The sequence below is a fragment of the Bos grunniens genome, chromosome 22 (assembly GCF_055505025.1).
Source record: "Bos grunniens cultivar Pamir isolate PY7600 chromosome 22, Bosgru_T2T1.0, whole genome shotgun sequence".
In the NCBI taxonomy this organism is placed as follows: domain Eukaryota; kingdom Metazoa; phylum Chordata; class Mammalia; order Artiodactyla; family Bovidae; genus Bos; species Bos grunniens.
The window spans coordinates 23182849-23200030 of NC_141186.1; the positions used below are offsets into that span (position 1 = coordinate 23182849).

Consider the following 17182-nt stretch of genomic DNA (forward strand, 5'->3'; position numbering starts at 1 on the left):
TCAAAGAACAGTTTCTCTTTTTATCACATTCTTATGGCTGAAACCTGGTTTACCCAAAGCCAAGTTCCTTTATTCAGCTGTATTGAGTGCCTACTCTGTGTGCCAGGTACTGTGGATTTATGGAGCTGACCTTTGTTTAGGGGAGAGAGACATTAATCAGATCTTCCCACAAATAATATATAATTGCAAATTTTGAAGTGCTGGAAGGAGAGGTGTATGGTACTATAAGAACATCAAAGGGAATTCTTGATCTGCCTGGAGCATCAGGGTGAACTCTATAGAATAAGATGCTGTATTTCACTTGATTAGGTGGACATGACACCACAGAAACTGTGAGTGAGGAGCACTGTAGGATCAAGGGTATGAATGAATAACACCTTTAGATTCCGCAAATGTTGCTGTGAATCTTGAGAACTACCTCGTGCTTCCTGCCATTGGATAGTAGCTCAGCAGGGACTGAAATAATGGCTTATTTTCTTAAGAGGTCACAACATGGCTGACATGAATGTTTATAATGAAGAGAGGCAAAGGTCAGCAGCCTTCATTCTGTAGCCCAAGGTAACACACCTATTCCCACCCCCAAGTATGTAAGCTTCCTGAGGAAAGACACAAATGATTGTCTCCTTGATTTCTGATTCTTAATTACCAAAATGCCAGACCCACAGTTGATATTTAATAAAAAACTCTGTTAGCAAATACTGATATTTTGAATCTTATCACTATTTTAGTATATATAAAAGGAAAATAAATAAGATAATTAGAAATCCTTTTTTAAAAGTTTGTTCTTTTTGTGAGACTGAGCAAACAATTTGTTTGCACTGTTCATTTTTACATTCCTGCACATAGCACAAAGTGAGGAGTACCTGTATTTTATGTTTTTACAAGAAATGTTACATTTGTGTACATACCTATGAATGTAACCCTAAGCCCACCTAAATAAAAAAATAGAACCTTACCTGTGTCCCAGAAGTTTGCCTTGTTGCCCTTACCCAGTGATGAATCCTGTCCTGATTTCTGCCATCATAGATGAGTTTAGTCTGTTTTGTTGTTTTATTGAGAGACAGTTCTCCATGGGTCTCTCTTTCTGAAAGACTTGCAAACAAAGATACTGACAGCTTTCTTCTAGACTGTCTTATCAAGAATGTTTGGACAACTCTGGAAGGTGGAGATAATATTTCCCTCTGGAGCAGAAGGCAGATTCAGTTACTGTTTATTATACTGTATAATAATAAATATTTGTCTTTCCTATGCAGAGATCAAACAGGTTTGCTTGCACCCCATTATAAAAGATTGGTTTTCCTAAACGTGAGGATCTTCAGCTGGGATGCAAATCCCCTCTGTGAACAGCATCTACCTAGGCTGCCTTGGGTTACCCCTGTGCTTCTTGGGGGCAAGGGCAAGGGGAACTGATGCAAAACCAGCTGAATTGCTGACTGTCAGCAGTGTTAAAGTTGCTTTGTCTCTGATCCAGAGTTCTCATATCTGCCAGCATCCATGAGCCACGGCAGGCTAGTTTTTCAGCTAGCAAGGAGGGTAAAATTTTAGATCTTGAGTTTGTGAGTTTAGTCCGTTTTTGAACTTTATATAAATGGAATCACTAAGGACGTACTACTGTCGTCTTTCTCTGTTGATGACCGTTTGTGATGTTTCCACCTTGGGGCTTACAATGGCTATTTCAGTACACTTCTTTCTGTGCACATATGCACACATCTCTTGTGTGTGCGTACTTTGAAGTGAAATAGATCAGATATTTTGCACATGTTCGGTGTTCAGCAAGTGGTTTCCCAAGTGGTTGTCCCAATTTTTATTCCCACCTAAAACAAACAATTACTCCATATCCTCGTCAACATTTGATGTAGTCAGTGACCAAGTCATTCTTGGTCACTTGTTTTCTTTTTGAAGGTTATGCTAGTGGATCTAGAGAGCTAAGTCATTGTGATTTTATTTGCATTTTTCACTGACTATTAAAATTGAGCACTCTGTCATTTGCTTATTGGTCATCATGTATGTTGTGGATTTTAAATTGGATTATCTATCTTTTTCTTAAATATTTGTTAGATTTTCTTATTATTTATGGATATCAGTCCTTTGTTGACTATTTGATCTTCATCAGTTTACTAGGACTGTCAATTTTATTAAATCTTTTCAAAGAACCACCTTTTGTGTTAGAGTCTAACAAATTAAGTATATCAATAAATTTTTATGCTTTGTAATTTCCTTCCTTTCCTTATTTTTGAAGGCTATTGATAGCTGTCCCTTTTCTTATGATTTTCCTTCTCTTCTAATATAAATAGTTCAGGATATACATTTCCTGTACTCATGATTTTAACTGCATCTCATAATTTTTATATTTTATTCAAATCAAAATAGTTCCTAATTTATATGATTCCTTGTTTTACTCATTGGTACAGTTTAAAGCTTGCTTTCCAAATATTTTGGGAATTCCTCATTGTCTTTTTTATTGACTTCTAGTGTAATTCTGCTTCAGTCAGGGAAAACATGCTGTAGGTTTCCGTCCTTTGAAATGTGTTGATTCTTGCTTTATAGCCCATCATATGTTCATTTTGGTGTGTTTGGCACATGCTTTAAAATAATGCAGATTCTGCAGTTTTTGGAGAAACATTCTGTACATGACAGTTAGATCTATTTGTAGTTTTGTTACTTAAATATGTTATACTTTACTCATTTGGGGATTGCCCTATTATATACTGATGGAGATGTGTTAGTCTCTCACCATGACTGTGGATTTTTTAAATTCCTCTTTTCTGTCAGTTTTCTTTACTTTGAGGCTGTTTCATTAGGTGCCTAAAAATTTAGAATTCCTGCAATTTCCTAGTGGATAGACTCTCATGATTATGAAATGCCCCTTTTAATTTCCACTAGTGCTTCTTCCCTTAAAGACTGTTTTGTCCGCAGCAGCACTGTTACGCTTATGGTTAGGTATAGCGCTTTCTAAACTGCATGATAGCTTTTTTGCCATTCTTTCACTTTCACCCTTTTTATATCTTGATATTTAAGGCATGCTCTTGTAAGCTGCTTGTAAAAACTTGCTTGTACTTGTAAAAACTCCATTTGACAGTCTTGTCTCTAAAATGGTGCTTTTTAATAAAATTTACCTTTAACGTAACTACTCATACACTTGAGTTTAAATGTGCCGTCTACTGTTTGTTCTCAGTGTGCATATTGGGCTATCTTTTCTTTCTTGCCTCTTATATTAATTACTATTCCATATTCCCCTCTATTGGCTTTTTAGTCATACATCATATTATTCTTTTTAGAGACTGTACCAAAAATATTACCATACTACTGTACTTATATTGACTTCTTAGAGTCAAATATAGATTGGAAATTTTGCCGTATTCAGACAAGGGCCTTTTACCCTCTTAAACATGTATACTATTGTTTTCATGGACTGACTTCTAGAAGTATTCTAAACCCCATAAAAACTGTGCTTATATTTTATTATACAGTCCACCTACCTGTGTATTTATCCTTCCTGTTTCTCCTCATTCCCTTCGGTATCTTTGTACTTCAGTCTGAGATAATTTTCCTTCTGTTTTGAAGAACTCCCCTTAGTATTTCTTTCATTGAAGGCATGATAGTGACAAATACTTTGAAGTCTTGTTTGTCTAAAAATGTCTGTCTTTTTCACTTTGATTTTTGGGTATAGGGTTTTATGTTGAGAGTTCTTTTATTTTAGCATTTTGAAAATATCAGTCCATAGTTGTCTAGCTTCTCTTGTTTCTGTTGAGAAATCAATTATAAGTCTGTCTTATTATCCCTTCTTTTCAGATTGTGTTTTGTTTTCCTTTCACTGTTAAGGTTCTGTCTTGCTCTTTGATTTTTAGCAGTTTCACTATGCTATGACTAGATAGTTCTACTAATAGTGTATTTTTTTCTATTTCAAAAAATTGTCAGTCATTATCCTTCTTTAATATTGTTTCTATCTTATTTTGTGAAAGTGTTAGTCACTCAGTCATGTCCAACTCTGACCCCATGGACTGTAGCCTGCCGGACTCCTCTGTCCATGGAACTCTCCAGGCAAGAATACTGGAGGGTAGCCATTCCCTTCTTGAGGGAATCTTCCCGACCCAGGGATCAAACCTGGGTCTCCCACATTACAGACAAATTCTTTACTGTCTGAGCCACCAGCAAAGCCCCTCTTATTTTCTATTAGAATTCTAAAGACACATATTAGATCTTCTTATTGTATTCCATTTATATATATACACACACACAGAGGATGAGATGGTTGGATAGCATCACTGACTCGATAGATATGAGTTTGAGCAAGCTCCAGGAGTTGGTGATGGACAGGGAAGCCTGGCGTGCTATATTATATGTATATATATATGTATACACACACACACACACACACACATATATATATATATCACACACACACACATTATGCTTTTACTACATTTTCTATCCTTTATTCCCATTGTGCTTCATCCTAGGCATTTTTTCCTTACCTACCTTCTTTAATTCTGATTCTTCTGCGTCTAACCTGCTTGTAAACCCATACTTTGAGTTCTTAATTTTTGTATTTTTAGTCGTGGGATTTTTATTTGGCTCTGCTTTATAGTTCTCACTGTTCATAAATAAATCTTTACCCCTGTTTTTGAATAAATGTTGAACAGCGTATATGGAAAGAGATTAAGATATTTGAAGCTGGCAGCCACAAATTGGCACTTGCCATGGGTGCTTGCCATCTACCTCTACAAGGATTAAATCGTGTGTGGCTGCAGCTGCTGACCTCCAGCACTCTCTGAAGGAGCTCAGGATGGAGAGCAGAAATGAAGCACTCTGTGCTCCAGAAAAACTGACAGGACAGGTCTTTAGATAGTTAGATATTATTAGGAGCTGATTTTATGGGCCCAGTTCTTTTATCTCATCATATCTGTTGTTGTTCAGTCGCTAAGTTGTGTCTTACTCCTTGCAGCCAGCATGGAGTGGACTGCAGCACGCCAGGCTTCCCTGTCCTTCACCGTCTCCCTTAGTTTGCTCAAACTCATGTCCATTGAGCACTAAAATCCTTCATGGTGATGATCATTTCTCATGACTAGCAGAAGCTTCATGAGATAAGCAGAAATGGTCTACAAAAAAAAAAAAAAAAAGAGTATGTGCTTGATTGCATATATTTCCCCTTTACTGAAATCACATATATACTGTTCTTCCCCCAGCTACCTCTTTGGAGCAGTTTCTCAGAGCTATCTGAGGTACTGTCTCCCTGGCTACAGTCCTCATATTGCCCCAGATAAAATTTAACTGGCAGCTCTCACATTGTACTTTTTTTTTTTTAAGTTGACAGTGGTTTGTGTGATAGTTAAAATCTTCCAGAAAGAAAATAAAAAAGGGCTGTGGGGCAAATGTCAAAGCCAGAGAACTTTCAGTAAAATGTTTCAGTAAAAATAAAATGTGTGATTAAAACAACTTCTTAAGAAAATGGAAAGGTATAAATTGTTATTTCATAGATTCTTTTAAATGCAACTTCCTATGGATTTTAAGAAAAAACCCTTTCTGCCGACAATAGGGCTCCTAAAAATATTAATTGTGTTTTTCCATGGCAGTCCCAAAGGGAACCAGTAGAGAGAAACACTTACTTGAGAGAGATTTGTGACTGTAGCTTTTGTTAAATGGAATGGTTTATACATGCATGGGCAGGAAGGCCATCATACTTTTAAAGTTATTATAATGGCTTGTGTAAACACAGGCCATTTATAATAAAAAGAGAAGGATTGCTAGGAACATGAATAAAAAAATCCATGAGCAGAGTAAAGATCTATGAAAAATCAGTTCAGTTCAGTCACTCAGTTGTGTCCGACTCGTTGCAACCCCATGAATTGCAGCACGCTAGGCTTCCCTGTCCATCACCAACTCCCAGAGTTCACCCAGACTCATGTGCATTGAGTCGGTGATGCCATCCAGCCATCTCATCCTCTGTCGTCCCCTTCTCCTCCTGCCCCCAATCCCTCCCAGCATCAGGGTCTTTTCCAATGAGTCAGCGCGTCGCATGAGGTGGCCAAAGTATTGGAGTTTCAGCTTCAGCATCAGTCCTTCCAATGAACACCCAGGACTGATCTCCTTTGGGATGGACTGGTTGGATCTCCTTGCAGTCCAAGGGACTCTCAAGAGTCTTCTCCAACACCACAGTTCAAAAGCATCAATTCTTTGGTGCTCAGCTTTCTTCACAGTCCACCTCTCACATCCATACATGACCACTGGAAAAACCATAGCCTTGACTAGACGGACCTTTGTTGGCAAGTAATGTCTCTGCTTTTGAATATGCTATCTAGGTTGGTCATAACTTTCCTTCCAAGGAGTAAGCGTCTTTTAATTTCATGGCTGCAATCACCATCTGCAGTGATTTTGAAGCTCTATGAAAAATATCTGAGTCTAATTCAAGGAACTAGAAATATGTATCTGATTGGATTTCAAAATTGCTATGGGCCAGAGATTGTTTTCATCTACTCTTTTCCCCCTTTTTAAAACAGGATTATATATAGCAGTTATCCTATGTGTGCCTATAAGTGTATGTAATAAGAGTTGGGGGGCAAATAACTTATTTCTTTAATTGGTAGGGTTTTTTTAATCAAGATAAGCCATTCTCAAGCAGTCATACCTAAGGACCCTTACCCACAGTAGGCCTGACTTAGATGACAAGATTCCTAGAATTTAAGTTGATGTCATAATAAGAGGAAACTTTGGGAGTCTAAGTTAAGAGACAAGTATATTTTGCAAGTGACAGGATGTGTATAATTGTTAATCTCAGAGGGAAGATTATTATTTTTTTTAAATAGCCTTAGATTCTTTGATAATTCTATTGAGTAGTAGGCTCTTTGTCTCCTCCTTTTGAGTCTGGGCAGATTTGTACTACATGAGCCAACAGATTATAGTAGAAATGACACAACTAAACCAAAAAAGGCTTTCTTGCTCCCACTTGGTTCTATCGGGACACTCACCATGGGAGAAGCTAGTTGTCATATAAGAAGTGTGATTACTCTGATACCATTATGCTGGCAAAGACTAAGTTCCTTCCAAGTCAGCATTACTTGCTATCTGTGTGTGTGAGCCATATTCAAAAGTCTTGTCCAGTTGAACCTTCAGGTTAGTGTAAAGTCAACACTTGATTCTAACCATATGAAATACTCCAATGGGAACGTCCTATCTGAGCCTTTCCTCAATTCCTGATGCACAAAATAGTAAGCAAAATAAAAATGATTGTTTTAAGCCACTAAATTTTGTAGGAGTTTATGTAGCCATAGTAGCCATTACCCTGGATGTAGGGCCTGGGAATCTACATTTTAATAAGATATGTCAGTTCTGCTTTTGTATACCACAGTTTGTAATTTGCACTGCTCTACATTTATTTTTTTCTCTTCTCCTTAACACATAATAGAAGAGGCTAGAGAGCAAAGACATCATCCCAACCTTAGCCTCTGGAAATGAAGCACACACCATCCAATAACAATTGGCTAAGGAATAATCTCGTGTCTAATGGAGACGGCAACTCTCCATAATGTTCTGGGAATAGATAGTTTTCTCTCACAGCTTGGATCCCCTGCTATACCTCGGAATATCTAGAGCAGAAAAAAATTTTACTTCTTTCCATTTCACCCCAGCTGCTTTCTTGGGCCAGTGAGAGAGCAGAAAACAGGCTTTGAGTCATTCATTATGCAAAAGCAGTGCTGTGTGTATTTCTGGGGAGAAGGCACTCATGAATATGAGTTAACATTAAAATAGTCTTCTAGGTATATGAGATGTTGAGATACATGAGCATTTGCATGCAGAAAGTTCTATTTTTTTTTCTAATGCTTTATAGTCATATGTTGGTTATTCATAGTCATGTGAATTATGTGTTACAATCATTCATTAGTTCTTTGTACCTGGTACCTTTCAATCCCAAACCTCACTGCTCTATTTGCTCTCTGCCAATCATTGTAGATGAGAGGGAAACTCGGGAGAGAACGTGTATGTCAGATAAAGAGAGACCAGATGCAGTTGGTGATGAGATATGAATTACACACGTGGGCTCATTCATCCCCTTCCCTTCTGACTTTAGGGGAAAAATAAAGTTTAAAAATTTAAAGGTGTTGCTTCTTTTCAAAATCTCTAATTCTCTGAACTGGTGCTAATTTTCTTGAATGACAGGAGGAAACAAGACGGGGAATTGAGCGTGTTAACACTACCTAATATCTTCAGTGTGACACCCTTATTAGTGAGTAATTTGCTGTATTTAACTTTCCATCTCTAGAGAGTTGAGTATTTATATAAATCTACCGAACTACTTAAGTGTGCAGAAAACAATCTAGGTTCTTGTAAAAGCACTGAAATATTCAGTTTAACAACTCATACATAGTTGCATTTGGTTCCTTTTTTCTTTTCCTCCCAAGATATTTAGTCTTGTCATAATCATACAGAAATAAAGAATACAGAATTGGACATGGAAAAAATACTGCATTGGTGGAACAAACTTGTTACTTATTGCAGTTTTTAGGAATAACCCTCTACTTTCTAGTTTATTGATTCTGAAAATACTTAAACAGAATTTTAAACAGAAAATGATGCTCTAAAACTGCTTCTCATATTTACATTCAAAACTTAACTGTGACTGATAGGAATCAAAGTGTGGGAAAGAATGTCAACTTTAGAATTTTTTTTGAAACTCATTGTTTTTCATTATTTTTAATGTATATTGTTAAATATAGTAAAATATCTATATTATGAAATATGTCCTACATAGTTAAGACATCAAATCAATAAATAGTTGGTTTTGCTAATTGTTTATTCAGCAATAAGTAGAGGAACATTTCAACTTTGGGGATCCCCCACCTTCATAACTTGGCATTTTCCTATTTATAAAGATATTTATCTAGGATTTTCTAGATCACAGAACTACTTAGTTTACTTAATGAACTCTGAACATTACAAATCTGCCCAGAAGTGTGAAGGCATTAGGGAAAATGATCTGTGCTCTTGTCAGTGAGCTTTCTGATCTACACCTGTAACTATCCATTCAGATTTTGCACAAATATAGAAAAGGAAAATGAGAGAGTAATTATATTTTTGTATAGAGTAGTTTAAAAATCAGAAGAGAATTCCACATCCACAGAAAAGGTGCAATGTGTAAGAAATGCCCCTGAGAAGATTACAGAGAAAAGGGAACTGGATCATGATAAATAGATACACCACCTGATTCTACATGGATGGAAGAGGGTAGCCTGCTGTAGGAGGAAGACCACTGGGCTAGGAGTCAGGACACCTGATCCCCACTAGTCTAGCTGTGTGACCTTGGACATGTCACTTCAGGCTCTTGCACCTTGTAGTCTTTATTATAAAACTACCAATTTGAATAACATAATCTATCTCTTCAGTAGCTTTTTGTATATTGATCCTAAACACACACACACACACACACAAGTTCAGCAGTATAATTATTTAGTTTGCAGGACACTTTGTAAATAATTCTAGAAAGCCAAGTAACAGGTCCAGTTTGGACATACAGATTGAGGCCAGCTTAAAATGAGACCCTTAGGGTGTGACTAAACAGTGGATTGTAATAGGCAGTCATTTTTTATTCATCTCTTGATTAATCTTGTACAGAGGTAGAAGCCAAGCTCACTGCCAAGATTAGGATAGGGACATATGACAAGCACATTGTTGTAGAAAATGTTCTAGTCACATATCTCATTTATCTGCACGGTAAAAGTACATATATAGGGTCCCCAAAGTTTAGAATTTTAGATAATAGATAATACAGAATGTGATTTATACTTCTGATGAAAAAATCCTACCATAAGAATAACTAGTATAAGAAAATATGTTTATAGAAGGGAATATTTATATCAAGGAAACAAACTTTTTATATACTTTAAAGCCATATATTTGTTTAGCCATAATGATAAATCATTCTTAACCATAATTTTATTCAGTTTGTTCAAATCCAGTGGAAGATCTTCTGGGATGAGTTCCATGATTGTTTAACTTGTTGGTATATTCTCAGCAACAATAAATTGCTAGCAAAGTGCTTGACTTGAAAAGAGTTTCACCAGCTGAGCAACATATCCTATCAGTTAGCTGTTCCTCTTCAGAATCTCAGTTTTAAATTTTAATGATAATACAGTTTATAATTCTAAGGCATTTGAGGGAGAAGAAAGCAAAAAAAAACAAACACACCACATATCGTTGGCCACAGGGCAAGTTCACAGATTGTATTTAACAAAGCTTTGGACAGTTGCTTCAGAAAGTCTGCCTTGACATCAACTTTATCCTTCCAGAGCTCTCAAAAGAATAGAAAATTAATTTGACCCCCTGAATCCTATTACTCTAATTTCTAGACCCATTACCAATTCTCCTCACTTAATCCTAGACTGCTAACTCCCACACTAGTATGTTAAAGCACAGAAAATTGGAAGAAAAAAAATTTCCATTTTTCTACTACCGAGATAGTAATTTTAACATTTTAAAGATTTAATTAATATAATATGCATAATATTCCTAATGAAGAGGAAAATCTTCAAAAGTCATTTTCTCTTGCTATTTTTAAATCCAGTTATCTTTTTCCTGCTGAATGCTTACAGCGACTGTCTTTTCAACTAGAAAAATAAATTACTATAAATGTTTTTCCTGGGACTTTAAGAAGACAAGATTAAATCAACGCCTTCATATTGTAAGCTGTCCTGTGTTTAGTTGCTCAGTCATGTCAGACTCTTTGTGACCCCATGGGGTAGACTGCCAGGCTCCTCTGTCCATGGGGATTCTCCGGGCAAGAATAGTGGAGTGGGTTACCATGCTCTCCTCCAGGGGATCTTCCCAACCTAGGGATCAAACCCAAGCCTCCCACATTGCAGGCGGATTCTTTACTGTCTGAGCCGCCAGGGATAGGCAATCGTAAAAAAGCAAGTCTTTCCTTTTTGATCCGCAGCCCCATGGTCTGTGTCACCTTCACCGGGCCTTTGGAAAGAAGAGGTTGGAGGACAGAGAAGCATATCAGGAAAATATTAAAGGACTGAAATATTTTCACTGTGCTTTTTTCACTTTAAATAATGGCCATTTGGACATTTTTATCCAAGCTCTGAAATCTCTTTTGACATTACTAAAATAGATTACAAAATGAGAAGCAAGTTTTAGTAACTAAGCCTAAGCCTATTGAACAATGTTTCTGCACAGCCAGAAAGATACTTTTGAAAATATTCCACAGTGACCATGGATTCCAAAAGCAGTGTGTGATTCTCAGAAGTCAGGGTCAAATCACAGGAAAACTGTTCTGTACTGAAGTAGCAAAACTTCATCTCCTATATCCAAACTGCTATTATCTGCTTAATAGAGCTATAAATTTTGATCAGCTAAGGTTGGCAAAAAGTAGGAAGAAAATTGGCTTGGTTGAACTTGTATTTGATCAACTGTAGAATGAAACAACAAGACTGTTCCCTCCAAAATGAACAGATTACTTAACATTGGTTGGTATTTAGTAAAGTTGTGTTCAGAAACAATCATAGACTAGTTTCTGGATGCTACATGATTAAATAGGTAAAGCCTGTTTACACACCTGACCCCACCCTTAGAGGGAGGGTAGAACCTGTTGGAGAGGAGAATAGTAACAGTGATGATGGTAATTGTGGTGATATTCACCTTTATTGTGCTTTTATTACGTGTTGGGTATTTTGCAAAGATTTTCATGTTAAGTATCTCATTTAATTGCACAGTACTATGCATGTTCTGCTTGAGGCACAAAAGTGATGACTGATTCAATATCGCACAGCAAAAATGTATGAAATATTGAGAAGATACAACAAGTCATTATTTTCGGAAATATAAACTAGAACAAAGGCACAGTGCCTCAGCATTTCATTTTTCTATATGATGTTAGCACATGTGCACCCATCAAGCACACAGTCTTTGTCAAACTGTGTTACTCTCGGTTGTGTGAGAAGTATGTACCATAATACAATTAGATATGCAAGATATTTACTAGGCAAACATCTGAGAGGGAAAAGGGAGAAATATACCAGGAGAGACAGAGGATGATGATTTAGGTCTGGCCCTTGTGAAGGACAGAGGGAAGGAAGGTGATATGGTAGAGTTTGGCAAGAACCATGGGGAGTCCTCCAGTCACTGCTCCTGTCAGAAGTTATTTGAATCTCCTGGAAAGAGCTGCCTTAGTATCCCTCTCATAATCATCCAGTGGCTCAGAATCCCTGGAAGAGGCATGACCTCGATGCAAACACAGTGAAGGCTTTCAGAGCCCAGCAGTTAGGGCTTTCCATCAAATACGCCCATAGTCAAGGGCTTGCCAGGTGGCACTAGTGGTAAAGAACCTGCCTGCCAATGCAGGAGATACAAGAGATGATGGTTTTATCCCTGAGTTGGGAAGATCCTCTCCAGGAGGGCCTGGCAACCCACTCCAGCATTCTTGCCTGAAGAATCCCATGGACAGAGGAGCCTGGTGAGCTATAGTCCATTGGTTCTGCAAAGAGTCAGACATGATTGAAACAACTTATGTAGCGCAGGACCATAGTGAAGGGGCACATTGTCATGGCAGCTACAGAGACCAAATGCAGATAGCAGCTTCAGCTTGCTATTTACCACAGACTTAAACATAGCACAATTCATTTATTCTCATGTATTCAACAAATATTTATTGTATGTGTATGTTGAAGATATCATGCCTATTTAATAGTAAAGTCAAAGTGTTAGTTGCTCAGTTGTGTCTGACTCTTTGTGACCCCGTGGGCTGTAGCCTACCAGGCTCCTCTCTCCATGGAATTCTCCAGGCAAGAATACTGAAGTGGGTTGCCAAGGTAAAGTCAAATACAAATCAAATAATGGCATAAGTAAATGTAAAATTAGAGCTGTGAAGAAGGGTTATGAGGAAGTTTTGTCTTATTAGAGGTTTATAGGAACAACAAACCACACCCCCTTCCCTTTTAGTATAAAAGAAGCCTGAATTCTAACTCAGATAAGATGGTTCTACGCAATGGCACCCCACTCCAGTACTCTTGCCTGGAAAATCCCATGGATGGAGGAGCCTGGTAGGCTGCAGTCCATGGGGTCGCTGAGGGTTGGACACGACTGAGCGACTTCACTTTCATGCATTGGAGAAGGAAATGACAACCCACTCCAGTGTTCTTGCCTGGAGAATCCCAGGGACGGGGGAGCCTGGTGGGCTGCCATCTATGGGGTCGCACAGAGTTGGACACGACTGAAGCGACGCAGCAGCAGCAGCAGCAGGGACTAGATGCCCCTAGTCCACCATCTCCTCAGTCAGCTTGCTTTCCAAATAAAGTCCATATTCCTTGTCCCAACAGCTCATCTCTCAATTTATTTTCCTTTTGTGTGGCAACAGTACAAATTTGGACATGGTAAGAAACTTTACCATTCTATTTATATTATATAATTTGTAATAACCTCTCAAATTTTCTCTATATAGTCAGAAATGTGAATAAAGATCAGCCAAATGAGAAACATTATACTAAAAAAGTTAGTAGCAAAATTCTCCTTCTGGAGTTTTTCTTTTCCCAAATTTAGAGGTTTGTTTTTTTTTAAATTTCCTATACCAAGTTCATGTGTGGAGTCTCATTCTGGTGGCCAAATAAGATGTGAATGATGACTGCTTACCCTTTGATACATTGTTTATACTTAGGGATTTCATGATGAAAGCTGCTGTCACCATCTCAGTGTATTAAGGGACAGTTATGTGCAGATGGTATACATAGTCATGGAGCCTGGAGTAAGTTGATTCATGATTTAATGATTTTTATCAGAATGAAATAAGCATTTGATTTTTGAATTTGATCAGCCTCTATCTGCAGCTGTGCCCCAACTAGCAAATACTTCCTCCCTGGGCTCTTTGCCCAGGCAAATAGGGTTCATCCTTGTTTCATGTCTCACTGACTTCCCTGGTAATAGACATGGTAACTACTTGAGCTATCGCTGCCTCGGAACTGCAAAGCTCCAAAAACTCAACAAGACATGTTTTCTCCTATCATTTTATTTATTTATTTACCCGGCATAATAAAATGCTTCCTCTAATCATACGCTTTTGAGAGCCAGTTAATTTTCTACCCATCAAAACTTAAAAGCAAACTTCTAAGGATTGTCTTTTTTATGAGGTACTACCAACTATCACAATTTTATTTAAAAAAGAAAGATTCAATTTCACTTTGGTAGGAGTAACATTCCTATGTGCTTATTTGCCTCCGTTTTACTGAGATCATTTTGGTACGCATGGTTGGCATCAAACATCTTCTCTAGCTGCCAAGCATGTTTGGCTTAAGGCAGACACCAAAGTAATTCTCCTGCTCTTATTACTTCCATGATTCCTTCTTATTTGCTGCTCAGTGATTGAGAGCACCATTTCTGTTTGACAGTGTACTGTTTTGCCTTTCTGTGATTATTTTAATGTAATTGTGAATGAAATAGGGCCTATGATTCAGCATTTTTCATATGCATGTGGTGGTTTCTGATTTCAAATGGGACACATGAAGTAGATTTAACTTTGCTGGTAGAAAAATTAATAAAGTACATGCAGTATTTATCTGCTCTTTGAATGCTTGCTAAAGCCTGTCTGTATTCTGAATGGCTTAATTTCCCAACCTTCTTCATTAAAAAGATAGTATAATTAAAATGATAACTACCCAATCACAACAGATAAATCTGTTGCCAGGTGAAATCTTACATGTACTTAGTTGATAAAATGATTGTATTTACTAAACCTTATTAGTTATCTGGTAAAATGACTCTTAACTGCTCTCCTTGTTTCTATGTAGTTAGCAGATTAAGGCCTGGATTCTTTAATCTCAGAAAATTAAATCTGCCCCGATTGTCATATTGATGGAGCATCTGTTGTTCCAGGTGCTTGCCCAGGTTTTCAGGGCTGTGAAGTGAGCTATCACAATTCACCTGCATAAGTGAGAGTCTTCCCAGAGATGCTGTGCTTGAGACTCCAATTTGATGTATTTGTTAGACTTGCAGAGGGATAGTGAGCCATGTAGATATGTCACATATACAGACTACAGGTGTTTTAAATGCATGCAAGATGGGATATGTTTGCCATGTATTTGCCAACCCAAGCAAAATAGTCATTTTACTATCCTAGCAGGCTGATAGAAAAACACAACAGGAGAACCAAAAAAGAGTTTCATAGGTCTAAAAAAGATCTCTGATCAGTAAGTAATTGATGATCACTGATAATGTTTTAGCGTAGCAGAAGGAGACTAACTGGGGAATATTTTATCATATAATAAATTTTAAAAAAGTAAAAGGTCTGATAGGTCGGATTTTTGTAGGGTATTATTCAGGACATAAAGTTCAAAATTTCAAAATTAAGTATTCCTGTATTTTAGTGTAAAATTTATTGAACTACATGTATGTGTCTATACGGTTTTATACACACACACACACACACACACACACACACACACGTGTACAGCTCAATGACTGTTCACAAAGGGAACATATCCACAGAAACTTAGGAAATCTCTCAGCTCACCTTCTAGTCACTGTCCCCAGCCGTAAGATTAACCCTGTCTGAACTTCTAATTAATCTACTTTTGGGGGGGGCAGGAGTAGGAAAACATTTTTGAACATTTTATTGAATGGTTAAATAGTTGTATGAAATATGAAAATGAGGACATAGTTCACATTTTCAGAAACTGAACATTCCTACAAATCCAAGTCAAGAAATGTTACCTCTCAGAGACCCTTTCACACCCTTAGCAAGCTCTGCTCCCCACCGAGGGTTACCCCTTTCCTAACGTCTACCGGTCGCACTTAGTTTTTCCTACTTTTGGACTTTACATGAATTGAATCACATGGGTCTGACATCCTTCACTAAATACTGCACTTGTGACATTCATCCACATTGTCGCACACAAGTGTTAGGATAAGCCGTATATTTTCATCCCGTAGTGTGTCTGTACCACAGTTTGTAGACCCATTCCCTTTTGGGGCCTTTGGGTGATTACAGATAGTGAAAACTCCTCTTTTAGCCTTTCTCTGAAGTCAGTATGAATTTTATTCCTATGTATTTTCTGACAACAGAGGAGGAAAAAAAGTCTTTTTTTTTTTTGGCCCATAAAAGTCTCTCATCATTCTGGGTGCTGCCCTTTGTCCTCTGTAATGTATACTGAGCTTTTGCTCCCTGGTTAGAAGAAGGTCCAGTCCTCTGATACTGGGTTCTGAAAAGAATTAAATATTTCTCTAGTCATTTAATTGGAAAATTATCACATAACTGTAACACTTTATAACAATTAACTATCACTCATGTGTTGAGTCAGTTCAGTTTAGTAGAATATAATCAGGGAACACCTTTAACTTCTCCATTATTGCCTTCAGTAGTTAGATCTTTCTTTCCCACTCTTAGATCCCTGCTTTTTTTTTTTTTTTACACAGAGATGTTAAAAAAAACCTGGGCCAGTTTAAATCAAAACTTCAATCTCTCGATCAGTTAAAGCCTCTCTCCTCCGCCAGCATAGCTTAACTCCTTTGCTCAGAGATAGAATTGGAAGGAGAAGGATACTGTCTGTTCTTTGATGTTTCTTGCCCCTCAGCTCACTCTCTCTCTGGCCCTGAATCTTCAGTGGTTGGTTTATTGGAGTATTTGGGAAAGAGAAAAGAAGAGACAAAGAGTGAACAAATGTTGGAAGGAAAAAAAAATAAGAGTTTTTAGTCAAATGTGTTTATACTTCTCTCTTGCTTGTTGAATTCTGTCTTGGTAAATCCTGGATTTTCTTGTGGGTATATAACTGTGTTCTTTAGATATTCCAATGACTTCTGATCCAGGTGCTGTATTCTGCAGCTGACCTTTTGAAACATCCCCTCCTATGATACACTCACAGTTTTAATTCTATGAGGTCCCCTCATTTTGGCGGGCAGCAAGGTGGGATTCACTTGGTTCTCAAGAAGTCATACATTTTTGCCCCTCTAAACCATGGAAATAAGCCTGCTGGCCCCTTTCTTCTGCCTGATACAATGGGCTGCAGTGGTATGCTCACTCACCAGAGCCAGACATCCTGGAGTGTCAAGTCGAGTGGGCCTTAGGAAGCATTATTATGAAAAAAGTTAGTGGAGGTGATGGAATTCCAGGTGAGCTATTTAAAATCTTAAAGGATGATGCTGTCAAAGTGCTGCACTCAACGTGTCAGCATATTTGGAAAACTCAGTAGTGACCACAGGACTG

The 17182-nt window shown here is 37.6% G+C and overlaps 1 protein-coding gene across 9 annotated transcripts in view; it reads left to right on the forward strand.

Moving 5' to 3' along the window:
- Positions 1 to 17182, forward strand: part of CRBN (cereblon) — a 407739-nt gene that overhangs the window by 149724 nt on the left and 240833 nt on the right. Inside the window, exon 2 of one of the 9 annotated variants that reach the window (XM_086366665.1) lies at positions 8155 to 8221. The exons of the other annotated variants lie outside the window; for them this stretch is intronic. The gene's annotated coding sequence lies outside the window, so the exon portion shown is untranslated. The remainder of the gene's footprint in view (positions 1 to 8154; positions 8222 to 17182) is intronic. 9 annotated transcript variants of the gene reach the window in all.